Here is a 13,449-nt window from a genome sequence, read left to right as displayed (position 1 = left end):
TCTGTTAAATGTCAGTATCAACAAATATTAAGCAGACAGGATTCTAATGCTCAAATTGACCATCAAAATAAAGTGTTACCAAATGTATATTAGTTAATATAAAGAAATTTTTTCTAGTTATTTTTCAATATTATTAAATAAATTAGGAAATTACCCATGGCAACTATATTTACTGCCGTTATGGTGGCGCAGTGGGTAGCACGATCACCTCACAGCAAGAAGGTCCCTGGTTCGACCCTTGGCTGGGTCATTTGGCATTTCTGTGTGGAGTTGGCATGTTGTCTCCTTATTTGCATGGGTTTCCTCTGAGTGCTCCTGTCCAAAGACATTGGTGAATTGGGTAAGCTAAAACTGTCCGTATTTTATGTCTGTGAATTAGTGTGTATGAATGTTTCCCAGTACTGGGTTGTATAGCTGGAAATTTATTCAATGTGTAAAAAAACATATGCTGGATAAGTTGGCAGTTTATTCCACTGTGGCGACCCCAGATTCATAAAGGGAATAAGCCTAAAAAGAAAATTAATAAATGTACTATATTTTCCTTCGGCCAAATTTTGGCCCTTCTCAAGAAATGGTTTGGGCACCCCTGCCCTAAATGGATCAACGATCTTTTTCACAACACATTATACTTCAAGTTCTAATCAAATATTGACCAGTCAAATGCTCTGTAGTGTCTGCCATGCCCCGCCCCTTCAAGCCGCTTCTCATTTGCATTTCATTTGATGCGCTTAAGCTCAACCACTCTCTCTGGCAGAGCTGTGTTGAAACAAAACACTATTGGCTGTTTTTTAAAAAAAGGAGAAGAGCTACTCTATGCCCTAACCTATTTTCATTTTCAGTTGAGATTGAGTCAAAGAATCGAATATTAACTGCACTTCACAGGACCTTTAAAAAGTCCCAAACTACTATTGTTTGTTTTTATTCTCTACTGGTTTTGACATTTATGTCAAAGTTTAGAAGAAAAAAACATAATCGTTGAAGGCGCAGTATGTAGATTTTGCCACTAGAGGGTGAATATTCACAACAAACAAAGACATATTTTGATGACGCTGTGACTTATCCGCAGTTACAACAGAAGTGATCTGTTTGGTCATGTCTCTGTAAATAGCTCAGCTAATTATAACAGGATGGCCCTAGTTTTGTCACGTCACATTGTGCCACACACTTGGCTTGGCGTTTTGCTTGAAAAGAGACGGGTCGGTCTCTAGAGCCCCCGCTTCTCCTCAACCCTGCCTCCATTCAACCTGTTCCTCTCACCTCCTTCTGTAGCCTTTGGCATCACTCAAACGCCACTGAATAACTAACTCACTCCTCACCTTTATTCATGAGGCGTTTCATCTCTTCTCTTCGTGTGTCAGTTTCTTCACAGCTGTCTGGACAGGTTTTATGGAAGTCTGGGGTCCCACAGACAGCTCGGCCTGAAATATTTCTCCCCGCGTGTTGTTGGGAGAGTTGTAATGAATGGTGCCATTCAAAATCAAAATGCCATAAAGGAAAGAGATGAGAGCTGGCGAGATTGAAGCAGCCCAGATGACCGACTTCTGTGCCCTTGCAAAACTTTACCATGGTAAGTAGGCACAGTCAATACACTTTAAAACACTCAAATTCGTACTTGAATATTCACCATATACCAAAGACTGGCTTGCTAATGTTTAGTATTTGAATACAACAGAACATACGGACATACTTTATTTAACCCTCTGGGGTTGCTTTTTAACATTTGTATACAATCTAATAGCACAGTAAACAGCACAAACTGGGCTACTATATGTTAGCAAAATTTATATATATATATATATATAATATATATATATATATATATATATATATATATATATATATATATATATATATATATATATACATATAAACATTTGTATAGTTTCTTATTTAAAACATAATTTATGCTTTAAAAATGTTATAATTATAAATGTGTTATTATGAAGTTAAATTCTTACTTAACATATTACTATTTTTTAAAACATAATTATACCCATTGTTGTTTATTTATAAATATCTATAAAATATTTATGTAATAATTTAGTTTTTATTCATTTTTTTTATACTTTTCTTCCAAATATTTATTTAGAAACCCCCAGACATCCCTCGCACTTCTGAACAGCTTAAAAAGAAATTATGAAAATGTTGGAGTGGCCTAGACAATGACCTGACCTGACCTGAATCCAATTGAGATGCTATGGCATGTCTTTAAATAGGAGGTTCATGCTTGAAAACCCTCCAATCTGAGGGGTGGATAAGGGAGTACAAAACCGAAAACCACCCAGCTGAACAGAGTCCAGACAGCCTATAACAAGCTGTCTGTATAAACACACACACTCACACACAGCAACAAACAAGCTAAACACAGCATCATGCTGTCTCTTTCACACACATACATATGCTTGCTCGCTTGCTCCCGTCCAAAATTAAACCAGTTACCGACCGCTCTTGTCGGTAAATTGTTTGAAATTTATTCCCGCGCCGCAGAAATCTGGTCGGGTTTTGCGACTCCCGCGGCTCAGTTAATGTTGAACTCCAGTAAGTATGGTATTTTATTCACTGTAAATTATGTGAGTGATTCTCTTTAATGTAGTTGATGCAGACTCTTTCATAAATTAGTTGTGGCAAAAATGTTCATTACCGATGTAATTTTCCATGAATCTGCTATATCATTGAATAAAACATTAGTTATGTAGTTAACGTTAGCTTGTTTACAATAGCTTGTTGTATAGTGCACTACAACTAACACGCCAAAGCCATTTCCCAAGCATTGTTTTATTTGTGACAACTTGGGATAATGTTAACTTAACATTAACGGCCACAACTAGCATATAGTTTAGCTGTGCATTTACTAAATGAGCACTGTGATGCGTCCAAACTGACCCCATTGTATTTTTTTTTATCAAATAATTTCTGTTCTGTCCTTAAGTGTCTTAATTAATGTTGACACCTTGTGTCCCTTTCAAAATTCGCTCATAGGAGAATTTTATATTTATTTACGCCCATGACCATACTAATGAATTAATGCAACATGGGCTCTTTCTGAAAACGTAGCCCTATATACATTTCTGTAGATCGCAAATTACATAGCCAGAAGTACATACGGCTGCATTTCCTTTTTGAAACGAATGCTACAGAGCGGTATGACATCATTCCTTTTCGTGCTTACCAGCTGACCACTGATCTCCGTATGGTTGGCTTTCCCGCTGTTACCAGCTTGTCCAGTTAGCTCGCCATGTATGTTGGCAGACTTAAGAAGCAAAGAGGAGCTGATCACGACAACAGGGTTCACGTCTGGCGAAGAACGGTTCCAGAAAGCAGGGGAAGACAAAAACAGGCACCAAAAAATAAAAAACAAGTAAAAAACAGGGTGAGAATGTGGTAAAATTGAAAACATCTGAAAACATGGTAAAAACCGAGCGAGGGCTTTTCTTTTTCTGGATTACTTTTGAAAACACTATCAGATGGGTGTACGGAACAGGGAAACCTATTGATTGTGTTTATGGAAGCTGGAGGGTGGGTCAGTCGATCTGTCAGTCAGTCAGTTTCTCAGTCAGTCGACAGCGGCCTCTGGTGGATTGTCGCAAGAGCAGCAGGCACGAATGGCAATTTGAGATCGGAAAAAGTGTACACAACAGCCTCTGGTGGATTCGCCAAAACAAAAACTGCAAAAAAACGTAGCTCCTGGGATGTATTTGGGGCTCTCCAGAAATGTTTATAGTGGTACGTTTTCAGAATGTGCCTGGTTTGAATTAATATGGTCTAAAACCAGCTGTTTTCAGTAAAACAAACATACAACCACATGCACAAAAGACTAATATACATTAAGTATTCTTTTGTAGCATTTATTAATCATAGTTCAGCATTTATACATAAACATACTGTATAAATACTCACATAATGGATAACAGGCACTGAAAATACCTTGTCAATGGCCAGCACAATGGTTAACTAAATAAACAAGGTTTTACCATGGTACATTTGTGGATTTTTGTGCAAATAAAGACTGTTAATTATCTTCTGAAATTTAAAATAAAATAAGTTAAATAATGGGCGTCATGGTGGCGCAATAGGTAGCACGATCACCTCACAGCGAGAAGGTCAATGGTTCAAGCACCAGCTGGACAGTTGGAGTTTGCATGTTCTCCCAGTGTTTGCGTGGGTTTCCTCCAGGTGCGCCGGTTTCCCCCACAGTCCAAAAACATGCGCTACAGGTGAATTGAATAAGCTAAATTAGCTGAAGTGTATGTGTGTGAATGAGTATGTATGGGTGTTTCTCAGTATTGGGTTGCGGTTGGAAGGGTATCCGCAGCGAAAAACATATGTTGGATAAATTGGAAGTTCATTCCGCTGTGGCGACCCCTGATTAATAAAGGGACTAAGCTGAAATGAAAATTAATGTTGATGTTGCATTATTAAGATAAAAATCTCCTATGCCATATTGATGTTTTAATCAATACTATTCAAGTCTAAATCTAAATGTTGATGTGTTCATGTAGAAACAAACCAACAAGAATTCACAAGATAAAAAAATTCCAAAGCCCAACAGCAGCACACTGTCTATAAATAAAGTCCAATAACAATGATATAATTATGAATTATGTCAAATGTGCCTCTAATTTACAACCTAGCAATGTCTAGCAAAAGCCTCTCCTTTATTGCAACAAGAAAAAATCATCATCATCATCATCATCATATCTAGGTCTTGTTGTTATTCAGTAACTATGTCCCAGTTATGGCAAAATGGCCTATTTGTGTACAGCAATATCTCACTCCAGCATCCCACTCCTACACAGCAAAATATGGGGACCCAAAACAACTCTATGGGTGTTAATTTCAACCCTTTGAAAGTGTCTCATGGGGTCCACTCAAAACAGAGTTAAATCAACACTTTCAAAAGGGTTGGCACATTGACACCGAAGTAAGGGTTAATTTTAACTCTGGGCAGAGTTAAAATATGTAACTATATTTAACACCGCCTGGTGTAATATATTGTTATTTTATTCAACTCTCTTGAGTGTAAATATGGTAAAAAGGTCAAATAGACTGTAAATTACAAAAGAAAAAACATTTTATTTGAAAACATTCACCACTTCAACAATTCATTCAGTTTTTAAAATGCAACAATGTCAAATATGCTTTAAATGTTTTATTAGTACAGACAGTATCAACAAAATATGTATGACCAGTGCTCAAAAAGGCTGTTTCAGTCCTTTGGTCCAAACTTGATGTTTCATCAGAGCCATTTGAAAGTTCAATATATCGTCACTCATAGTTTTCTTCTGAACGCATAGTATTCTTCTGAAATTACATTTTAAACAACTTGGCGTGCAAATCTTTCACTTCTGGTGTTTCCTTGGTCCTCCATATCAAACACAGCAGTTTAAATGAAGGTATAAATGCTGTAAACTTGTGTAAAAACAAACTGGAGCTAGGAAATCTCATCAAGCATGTCCTGTGAATGAAGTGCTTCCCAGCCACAGGATGACCTTTTTATCCATGACGATGTAGCAACTGCTGATCGCTCGTCTGGTGGTTCCTGATGCACGGATATAGGGTGATGCTCATCTAAGAACTCTTCAAGACTCCAGCATGACTAAGAAAAATGTTTGAAAACAAATTGCAATCAAATTCTATGATATATTTAAAAGAACATTTAAAGTAAATAAAACATACAAGAAATCTAAACTCACCTTTTGAAAATCTTCATGATGATCCACAACTTGACTCTCCCAGCTGGATGAGGTGACAGGATATGGAAAAGTAGAAAAAACACATACATCACTGTTGGATCTCCAAAAACAATTAGGTTAACCACTATGACTAGAACTGGAAAAACAGGCAGCTGTCTGTCCAGAATCCTGAATTTAACACAACACTTGGAGCAAAATTTAGAGGAGCTTAAAATCTTTTATATCATTTAGTGATGCTGACTTCCCCAAAATATTGGCCACACAGCAAAATATGGGGACCCAAAACAACTCTATGGGTGTTAATTTCAACCCTTTGAACGTGTCTCATGGGGTCCACTCAAAACAGAGTTGAATCAACACTTTCAAAAGGGTTGGCACATTGACACCGAAGTAAGGGTTAATTTTAACTCTGGGCAGAGTTAAAATATGTAACTATTAGGGATGTAACGGTATTGTAAATACCGTCATACCGCAATATTAATTTTTTTCGATATTACCGAAGTCGCATGACTCGGTAAAACTATAGGTCTTCTGAGAAAATTTGCTCAGGCGAATGAAGCGAACGGGAGATAGCGAAAACTACAATTGCCATCAGCCCATGCTTGACCATCAGCCCTTGCGGTCTGTTGTCGCTACAGATCCAGTAATGCGGAAATGGAGTGTGCTGCTAGAAGCGGGGATAAAAAGAGCTGGAAAACTCTAAGGCCCCGTTAACACTAATGGGTTTTAGTTTGAAAACGCATAAGTTTTGCTACGGTTACGCCAACCGTCCACACTACGCCGGAGTTCTCGAGCGCCGAAAACGGAGCGTTTCGAAAACGCTGGAGAGGCTGTTTTCATTCTTGAAAAGCTGCAGCTCCGTCTCATTGTGGATGATGGAAAACGGAGACATCTAAAACGGAGGCGGGGCTGCTGACGTTTGCCTCTCTGATTGGGGCTTTTCCTGAATATTAAGTAGCCTAACACGCACAGTTAAGTCCTGCATTCTCTCCGTGTAAGTTCAGACTTCGCAAGTTTGATCAAGGCTGCAGTCTCTTCTTCTCAGTTTGATATGGAAAAGCAGACTATACCGAGGACACGGGTAAATCTTCAAAGGGAACAGTGTACTTTATAACTTCATTCACATCACCCTGGCTTCGTTGTTTCACTTTCTCAACAATAAAATGTAAACATGATTTAAGGAACTGCCTATTTTCATTTTAATATTAGCAACTTAGACAGCAGACATGTTGAGGCGTCGTGCTGCATAAGATGAGCGTCATCTTCACTGTGTGGATATTTATAACAAAACGGAGCCGATAACAACTGCCTCCTTTCAATTTCAGTGAAAATACGAAACACAGCCTCTCTTTTGCTGAGTATCAGTTTTAAGAATCGATAATGGCCATTTTAAAAGTAAAACATACAATAAGTTTATACATTATAGGAAATAAAGGCAAGCGATCAGTCAATATACAGAATGTACGTGGTTACATTAATCATTAACTTATCTTTGCGCTCAGCCAAAACACGTTACCTGAGAACAAGTAATAGATTCCAATGCCCAAAGTCAGGGAATATGTCGTTAGATAAAGACAACAAGATAAATGAAATATCCCGTTTAATAAATATAGTGAGATTAGATCCAGCGGGAGATGCTTGATGAGAAGTCCGACTAGCAGAGCTCTCATCTGGGTAGATGGGCTGAGTGTGATTAAATGTTGAATGTGATGAGTTTTCAACAATACTAAATTGAAACTTTATTTTTTTTTACATGGTTTAATAATTTTTTGTTATTAAAATTGAAGTTCCTGTTTCAAAGCTTACAGATAGATGGCTAATTTGTATGTCATTGACACTTTTGGCACTTTTTTGGAGTATTTTCATAAGTTTTGTTTTTTCCTGTAAATGATTCAATAAATACCGTACCGTGACATTCATACCGAGGTATTACCGTACCGTGAAATTCTGATACCGTTACATCCCTAGTAACTATATTTAACACCGCCTGGTGTAATATATTGTTATTTTATTCAACTCTCTTGAGTGTAAATATGGTAAAAAGGTCAAATAGACTGTAAATTACAAAAGAAAAAACATTTTATTTGAAAACATTCACCACTTCAACAATTCATTCAGTTTTTAAAATGCAACAATGTCAAATATGCTTTAAATGTTTTATTAGTACAGACAGTATCAACAAAATATTTATGACCAGTGCTCAAAAAGGCTGTTTCAGTCCTTTGGTCCAAACTTGATGTTTCATCAGAGCCATTTGAAAGTTCAATATATCGTCACTCATAGTTTTCTTCTGAACGCATAGTATTCTTCTGAAATTACATTTTAAACAACTTGGCGTGCAAATCTTTCACTTCTGGTGTTTCCTTGGTCCTCCATATCAAACACAGCAGTTTAAATGAAGGTATAAATGCTGTAAACTTGTGTAAAAACAAACTGGAGCTAGGAAATCTCATCAAGCATGTCCTGTGAATGAAGTGCTTCCCAGCCACAGGATGACCTTTTTATCCATGACGATGTAGTAGCTGCTGATCGCTCGTCTGGTGGTTCCTGATGCACGTATATAGGGTGATGCTCATCTAGGAACTCTTCAAGACTCCAGCATGACTAAGAAAAATGTTTGAAAACAAATTGCAATCAAATTCTATGATATATTTAAAAGAACATTTAAAGTAAATAAAACATACAAGAAATCTAAACTCACCTTTTGAAAATCTTCATGATGATCCACAACTTGACTCTCCCAGCTGGTTGAGGTGACAGGATATGGAAAAGTAGAAAAAACACATACATCACTGTTGGATCTCCAAAAATAATTAGGTTAACCACTATGACTAGAACTGGAAAAACAGGCAGCTGTCTGTCCAGAATCCTGAATTTAACACACTTGGAGCAAAATTTAGAGGAGCTTAAAATTTTTTATATCATTTAGTGATGCTGACTTCCCCAAAATATTGGCCACAGTGTAAAAAATATTCATAAACTTACAAATTTCAGTAAGCGTGTGCGTGTGTGTGTGCGTGTGTGTGTGTGTGTGTGTGTGTATGTGTGTGTGTGCGTGCGTGCGTGTTTCTTTACCAGATTCAACTTGTTAGGCCCTTTCAGGTCCAGTATTGACGCCACCTTTCCTGGAGTCTAGCAGATGTTTCAGGTCCAAATAGAATCTAAAATATTAGGATAAGCAGAAGAGGAAAAGTGCAAAGCAAAGAGCAAAACATTATTTAAGTAACAGTTCACCTACAATACAAAACTTATCACCTTCATGTCATTTGTTATTCTCTAATGCTCTAATACCCTCTCAGCTTATGTGAAACAAATACAGAACTTTATCAAACATACCTTCATTATTATCACCACATGACCAAGAAGGTGTGCTTGGTCATTTCACCAACTCTGGAAATACATCATCCGTCTCTAATCAGCCACCGTCACAGGGTCTTGTGTTATTGTATAGAGAACTGTGGCTGTTAAAAAAACAACAAAACATTAGTATCTAACACATATGCATAACCATTAGATTAAAAAGAGAGATAAACATCACAAAGTATGCCTCACACTTTTTCAGATATCTTTTGATTCAGATGTTGATTATTGATAATAAATCTACAAATCAAACCTGTATCATCATTAGGCTGCTCAAATATGAATCAGTTGGTTAATTTTACAGACAGGTGGCTGTTTACAACGCACTAAATTGTCTTTAATAAAACGGAAATGTTGTGTACAGTACATGCTAAGTTTAGCCTATAGTTTTAAGCACAATATGTGGGAGAAAAAGCTTGACTAAGATGTTCCTGACTACAGAAATAGCTAACTTACTAACGTCAGACATCCCGAGTTGGGAAAAGTCATTTTCGGGGGATACAGAGTTGATTTGCGGGAGGTAGCGGGAGAGATGAGTACCTGAAGAGCAATGAGATGAGTTGCGCGCGACGTACCTAAAGAGCGGTGGGGGTGACTTGCGCGCGACGTACCTGAAGAGCTGGGAGGGATGCGGTGGAGAGGGGTGTGCAAAGTGTTTAATGACCGGGCGGGAGACGCGCGATTTCCAGGAGATTATCATTCATTTGCGGGCATCTACTTGGGCATCTGGGAGTCTCTGTGCATTTGCGGGATAACGTTAACGTTAGTCCCGCAACTTCCGGGAGACTTCTATAACGTCAAATGTCTGATAAAGTGCAAACGCGGTCATTTGTAGACATTAATGTTAACATTTCGACTTTAATGGTTGTCAACACTTAATATAATTCAAGCGTAACTGTTACGTTATCACACGAGTCTATGGACTAACGGTAACGTTATATGGACGGCCACAAATGAACCAGTTTAAAAGAGCCGCGGTGTTTAAAATAACCAAATTAACATACACGAATAACAAACAATCATATGTTTCAGTCAGGAAGCCTTTTACAAGTTAGCATGTTCATTTACTCACCAGATATGTTTTAGAAACTCTCCAGAGCGTATGGAAACCGTCCTGTGTTGCCGTTAGCATCCGGGCAGAGTAGGCTAGGCGCTCCGGGGATTCCCTCGCTAGTTTGGCTTCGAATTAAAGGAGAAGTGTCTATTTTATTTTACAGATGGGTAACAACGCACAAAATGGCATTAAGCGTGACAGAAATGTGTTGAACATGTACATTTGATGTTTTATGCACTATGTATGCGTGAGCATTTATAAAAACATTCTTGAAAAGAAGTCAATAGTAATGCAGTTAAGCTAGATACACAAACGACCATGAATGAACCGCAGAAGTTTAAAATTGTCACTCCATTCTAAAGTTATTAACTTAACAATATGTTTACAACTGTATTTCCTTAAAGAAAGTCAGTAAAATACCAACATTTAGGTAGTTTGACTCACCAGTTGCTGTTCTAAACCTCAGATGGAAAATGGCGTCTGGAAAATTCTTCAGTGACTGGGGCTGCATGAATTCCCGGATGTTGGAAATAACACCACCAAGTGTTGAAAAGTTAACTCCTTGATTTCGGACTGAATAAAATCAATCAACTCTTATTATATTCATTTATCAAAATCTAACTCTTTAACGTCAACACTTTACTCTGAAATGCTTCAACACCGAGAATTTAACTCTGATGAATTTGCTGTGCACAGTGTAAAAAATATTCATAAACTTACAGTTTTCTGTAAGCTTGTGCGTGCATGTGTGTGTGTGTGTGTGTGTGTGTGTATGTGTGTGTGTGTGTGTGTGCGTGTTTCTTTACCAGATTCAACTTGTTAGGCCCTTTCAGGTCCAGTATTGACGCCACCTTTCCTGGAGTCTAGCAGATGTTTCAGGTCCAAATAGAATCTAAAATATTAGGATAAGCAGAAGAGGAAAAGTGCAAAGCAAAGAGCAAAACATTATTTAAGTAACAGTTCACCCACAATACAAAACTTATCACCTTCATGTCATTTGTTATTCTCTAATGCTCTAATACCCTCTCAGCTTATGTGAAACAAATACAGAACTTTATCAAACATACCTTCATTATTATCACCACATATGACCAAGAAGGTGTGCTTGGTCATTTCACCAACTCTGGAAATACATCATCCGTCTCTAATCAGCCACCGTCACAGGGTCTTGTGTTTTTGTATAGAGAACTGTGGCTGTTAAAAAACAACAACACATTAGTATCTAACACATATGCATAACCTTCAGATAAAAAAGAGAGATAAACATCACAAAGTATACCTCACACTTTTTCAGATATCTTTTGATTCAGATGTTGATTATTGATAATAAATCTACAAATCAAACCTGTATCATCATTAGGCTGCTCAAATATGAATCAGTTGATTAATTTTACAGACAGGTGGCTGTTTACAATGCACTAAATTGTCTTTAATAAAACGGAAATGTTGTGTACAGTGCATGCTAAGTTTAGCCTATAGTTTTAAGCACAATATCATGTGGGAGAAAAAGCTTGACTAAGATGTTCCTGACTACAGAAATAGCCTAACTTACTAACGTCAGACATCCCGAGTTGGGAAAAGTCATTTTCGGGGGATACAGAGTTGATTTGCGGGAGGTAGCGGGAGAGATGAGTACCTGAAGAGCAATGAGGTGAGTTGCGCGCGACGTACCTAAAGAGCGGTGGGGGTGACTTGCGCGCGACGTACCTGAAGAGCTGGGAGGGATGCGGTGGAGAGGGGTGTGCAAAGTGTTTAATGACCGGGCGGGAGACGCGCGATTTCCAGGAGATTATCATTCATTTGCGGGTATCTACTTGGGCATCTGGGAGTCTCTGTGCATTTGCGGGATAACGTTAACGTTAGTCCCGCAACTTCCAGGAGACTTCTGTAACGTCAAATGTCTGATAAAGTGCAAACGCGGTCATTTGAAGACATTAATGTTAACATTCCGACTTTAATGGTTGTCAACACTTAATATAATTCAAGCGAGTCTATGGACTAACGGTATATGGACGGCCACGAATCAACCAGTTTAAAAGGGCCGCGGTGTTTAAAATAACCAAATTAACATACACGAATAACAAACAATCATATGTTTCAGTCAGGAAGCCTTTTACAAGTAAGCATATGTTCATTTACTCACCAGATATGTTTTAGAAACTCTCCAGAGCTCATGGAAACCGTCCTGTGTTGCCGTTAGCATCCGGGCAGAGTAACGTTAGGCTAGGCGCTCCGGGGATTCCCTCGCTAGTTTGGCTTCGAATTAAAGGAGAAGTGTCGATTTTATTTTACAGATGGGTAACAACGCACAAAATGGCATTAAGCGTGACAGAAATGTGATGAACATGTACATTTGATGTTTTTATGCACTATGTATGCGTGAGCATTTATAAAAAACATTCTTGAAAAGAAGTCAATAGTAATGCAGTTAAGCTAGATACACAAACGACCATGAATGAACCGCAGAAGTTTAAAATTGTCACTCCATTCTAAAGTTATTAACTTAACAATATGTTTACAACTGTATTTCCTTAAAGAAAGTCAGTAAAATACCAACATTTAGGTAGTTTGACTCACCAGTTGCTGTTCTCAACCTCAGATGGAAAATGGCGTCTGGAAAATTCTTCAGTGACTGGGGCTGCATGAATTCCCGGATGTTGGAAATAACACCACCAAGTGTTGAAAAGTTAACTCCTTGATTTCGCACTGAATAAAATCAATTTTAACTCTAATTATATTCATTTATCAAAATCTAACTCTTTAACGTCAACACTTTACTCTTAAATGCTTCAACACCGAGAATTTAACTCTGATGAATTTGCTGTGTAATGGCTGTTTTATTTTAAACAATGCGTCTGGGTCCCTGGGCGAACTATTATCAGCGAGTGGAGAGAGTCTTCGGGGAGCTCGACGTGACGGCGCGTGGGAGGCCGATCCAGCTCCACTCATCTGTCACCTCATAAGGGTTTCCATGGCAACCCCGGAGCGCATAGCAAAGTAATGAGGCAGCCCATAATTGTTCACCGTGACCTTGCTGATCCCATCAAGGTTGTATCCCTCGCCTCGACGCTACGTGTCTGCGCAAATGTTAATGCAAAACCATCAGAGACGCATAAGATGCAGCCCCATGTTTAGGCCGTTTGAGTGGAGGCTGGACTTAATCGCTTTTACAATCTAGCCGATATATAGAGTATCATCTGGGGGATGAATCATCACGCTTATGTCCGCCGTAACCCGATTAACATGAGGGCTCCGACGCTGCAATTTTGCAATTACGCACAGGCGCCAAGAAGAGCCTCTGTGAAATGACCCTTCTCTGCATGTCTCCTTTATCCGTGCGAG

General features: G+C 38.4%; 1 protein-coding gene and 1 long non-coding RNA gene across 3 annotated transcripts in view; one reads left to right on the top strand and one right to left on the bottom strand.

The window, feature by feature from the left end:
- sox13 (SRY-box transcription factor 13) overlaps positions 1–13,449 on the bottom strand; it is a 675,553-nt gene that overhangs the window by 321,717 nt on the left and 340,387 nt on the right. The gene's annotated exons all lie outside the window — the stretch shown is intronic.
- Positions 1–13,449, top strand: part of LOC141376663 (uncharacterized) — a 39,602-nt gene that overhangs the window by 22,215 nt on the left and 3,938 nt on the right. The window contains exons 3-4 of one of the 2 annotated variants that reach the window (XR_012387338.1): positions 1,359–1,567; positions 2,090–4,391. The exons of the other annotated variant lie outside the window; for it this stretch is intronic. This is a non-coding gene — a long non-coding RNA (uncharacterized lncRNA). Of the gene's footprint in view, positions 1–1,358; positions 1,568–2,089; positions 4,392–13,449 lie in introns of those variants that run through there. 2 annotated transcript variants of the gene reach the window in all.

Source organism: Danio rerio, chromosome 11 (assembly GCF_049306965.1).
Source record: "Danio rerio strain Tuebingen ecotype United States chromosome 11, GRCz12tu, whole genome shotgun sequence".
Taxonomy (NCBI): domain Eukaryota; kingdom Metazoa; phylum Chordata; class Actinopteri; order Cypriniformes; family Danionidae; genus Danio; species Danio rerio.
Note: the sequence above shows the minus strand (reverse complement) of the source record. Positions and strands in the feature narration are given on the sequence as shown.